Below are 3,853 nucleotides of genomic sequence, written 5' to 3' on the forward strand. Positions count from 1 at the left end.
GGTGTAAAAGCTAAAAAATACACTCTCTCTGCTCTCTGAAACATGAATCAAACATTTATTGATCAGTCAGATCGACTATTGATGCTTTCTAAACACATCTGTGGTTCAATATTTAGTACAGACACTTTTTATGAGGAGATTCTTAGACTGGGTCCAAATCTGCAAGCTTGTAGAATATGAACAGAATGTGCTTTACATGGAGAGTGTGAAACCCGCTGTCAGCTGTGTGTGTGTGTGTGTGTGTGTGTGTGTGTGTGTGTGTGTGTGTGTGTGTGTATAAATGACCTCAAAAATTGCAAATAAAGAAGTGATTCAAAAGTGCTACATTAGCATTCCTATCAAATTAAAGGAGAGATGATTAGTCAGCTATAATCAATTTGCCAATTGACAGACAATGAATCAGCAATTTTTTTGATAATGGTCACTTCTTTTACGAGGCAGAGTTCGGTTATGTTGTTTTTCGTTGTGTCATTTATTGTAAATGGGCTGTTTTTATTGGCTTTTTTTCCACTTTATTTTCCCTCCCAAGTGTTTCAGTTTTAGTTAGTTGAATCATTTGTGTGCAAAAATAAAAAAAAGAGAGTTTAGAATAGCAGACCACACACTTTATCTTGTCACACTGGCGAGTAAACACAACGATCGGCAGGCCACTTCAGACGAGCTGCTCCCCAAAAAAATCCCGTCTGTCTGAGAGCATCCGTGATGTTTGTGCACCGCATTCCAGCAGCAGCGGCAAAGAGGCATTTGTGTTTGATTTATGTGCTGAATTTTGTGTGTGTGTGTGTGTGTATGTGTGTGTGTGTGGCCTGTAGGCTGGTGAGCTCACACAAATGAGGACTGCTCTGCTTTTTTCTGTTGTCATCTAAAGCTCTGGTAGTTTTTTAATGAACACTCTGCTTCCTTCTGGCTCAGCTGCAGAGCATGGAGGTATAACCTGCTTCCTAAGCCGCGGGATGCTTTACACACACACACACACACACACACACACACACACACACACACACACACACACACACACACACACACACACACACACACACACACATCGTGCAGCTGGAGAAGTTTTTGAACGGTCCGGACTCTCCCTCTCTGATGTGGTCAGATGTGCCTCCGACCGCTTTTAAAAGAGCCAGCGAATCGTCTCCAAACCACATTAAAGACATGGAAATAATGAAAATAAGCTCAGCATCCAAAACAACCAAACAAACACATGCTGACTTCCAAATCAGGTTGTTTTAATCTGAAGGTTTGCATAACTACACAAGTGTAGCTTTAAAAAAAGATGGAATTTTACCAGTCATTATATCCACATTACTCATGATTATTTATGAAACATCTCATTGTTTAAATATTCAGTGAAAGCACCCATCATCCCTACATGGGTTTCCATGGGTTCACACAGAGGAAAATGCCATGATATTTGATTCCGTGTGTAGTTTTAGGGTCATATGTGGGGTGGATCAGCAGGTAGAGCGGTCGTCCTCCAAGAAGATTGACAGTTCGATTGGCAGTTCGATTCCCGGCTCCTCCAGTCCACATGTCGATGTGTCCTTGGGCAAGACACTTAACCCCAAATTGCTCCCGTTGCTGTGCCAACGGTTTATGAATGTGATGAGCAGGTTGGCAGCCTGCGTGGTAGCTCCTGTCATCAGTGTATGAATGGGTGAATGACATGTCATGTAAATGATAAGAGTTTCCCAGGAGAAGCAGTAACTCAGGAGGATGCTGGGAAATGAAGTCCCCAGGAAACAGGAGTGTTGGCAGGTGTGTGTTTGAATAGAGGGTGCTGAGGACGTGGAGGGGAGTCGGCAGCATCTGTTCGGCCGTCTGATTGGCTGGCACGAGCACACACACAGTCAGTGCGCTGTCTGCTGTGTCTATCATCGACACACACACACACACACACACTCAGATCCTCCTTGTAACTCAATTCAGTCTGCTTTATGGGTCCTGACTGATGAAACATCCATTCGTCTCTCTAGTAAACACACACACACTAACATGTGGATGCCACACTCACACACAAAAGGGTGACTTCTGTGTGTGGTTGTCATGGAAACAAAGACCCATGTGCTCCTTGTTCAGACTCCGTGTCTGATCTGTGTGTGTGTGTATGTAGCCTTTGAGTACAGTGTTAATAATCCACTTATACATATTTTATCAGAGCTAATGCCCCAATTCATTTAATCAATACAGTGTAAAAATATTTGTCTCTGTGGTTTGAAAAGCTGTGTTTCATTCTCAAAGATGATTTTATTTCTTCGTCTTGTGTCACAGATACCATGATGTGTGTTCATGATATGTTAGAAACAGCTGTATACAGATATGAGCTGTTTTTGGTGTTTTGTAACATTTAATGATATCTGAATCTTTTTTTTTTTTGTTTAAGGTATTTTTTTTATTAGTATTTAGGTTAGAGAAAATAAAATCAGAAATATAATTAAATATGGTCCTACAGACTCCCATCCCACTAATAACCCTACCCCCATTGCACTATCCTTAATGTACAACATGACACATCATATTAAGTATGATAAACAACTTATAGAAGACACAAAAAACACAAATGAGTTCAGAAAAAGAAGGGTTATACATTTAAAAAGTCTTAAATCTAGTTTTAAATTGGTAAATCATAATCATAGTAAATCCATTTGGATCTAGCTTCTAAAATTCAGTTAAAGATGCCCTCCAGACATGTATGAAGATCTAAAAATGCTCGGCTTGAACAATAATGTGTGTCTGATATGGTTTGTCCTTTAAAAAAAGTCCAATTACCACCTTAAAATTCTTCAATTGACGTCTCCTCTTTCTCTCTCATTAACATACACATGTAAATATATTTCATCACAGAAGTGTTACTGCTGGATACAAGATGTCTCCTTCACTGTAAAGTCCATTCCCAGTGTTTGTGCACTTCAAGGACTGGCTCCAAATTGGTTGTGATGTCACAAATCCTGTTTATAGTCCCTCTCCTAAAAATGGGATCATGAATGAGCTCAGAGAAACGTTCTACTGTCAGCAGATGAGTGTGAAACAAACTCTGCACAGACATCATTCAGCACAGTGAAGCTCAAATATTCAACTGAAGTAACAAGAAGCAAAAAAAAAAAATCATTTTGAGTGGAGGGAGACTTTAAAGAATCACTACAGCTCAAAGATTGAACTGAGATCTGTATTGTTTGTTGGCTCAGAAGGCAGAAACACAACTAGGAGTCTCCACCTGTAAGACCTCAGCCTGGTGTTCCACCTGTAATGTGGTGTAGTATAGTGTACTGTAGTATAATGTAGTGTAGTGTAGAGTAGTGTGGTGAACTGTAATGTAGTGTGGTGTAGTAGTATAATGTACTGTAGTGTAGAGTAGTGTGGCGTAGTATAGTGTACTGTAATGTAGTATAGTGTGGTGTAGTATAGTGTGCTGTAATGTAGTATAGTGTGGTGTAGTATAGTGTACTGTACTGTACTGTACTGTAGTGTAGTGTAGAGTAGTATAGTGTAGTATAATGTACTGTAATGTAGTGTAGAGTTAGTATAGTGTACTGTAGTGTAGTGTAGAGTAGAGTAGTATAGTGTACTGTAGTGTAGTATAGTGTACTGTAATGTAGTGTAGAATAGTATAGTGTACTGTAGTGTAGTGTACTGTAATGTAGTGTAGAGTAGTGTGGTGTAGTATAGTGTACTGTAGTGTAGTATAGTGTACTGTAATGTAGTGTGGTGTAGTATAGTGTACTGTAGTGTAGTATAGTGTACTGTAATCTAGTGTAGAGTGCTGTAGTGTAGTATAGTGTACTATAATGTAGTGTAGAGTAGTATAGTGTACTGTAATGTAGTGTAGAGTGGTAGTGTAGTGTAGTAT

The sequence above is a fragment of the Scomber japonicus genome, chromosome 1 (assembly GCF_027409825.1).
Source record: "Scomber japonicus isolate fScoJap1 chromosome 1, fScoJap1.pri, whole genome shotgun sequence".
Taxonomy (NCBI): Eukaryota; Metazoa; Chordata; class Actinopteri; order Scombriformes; family Scombridae; genus Scomber; species Scomber japonicus.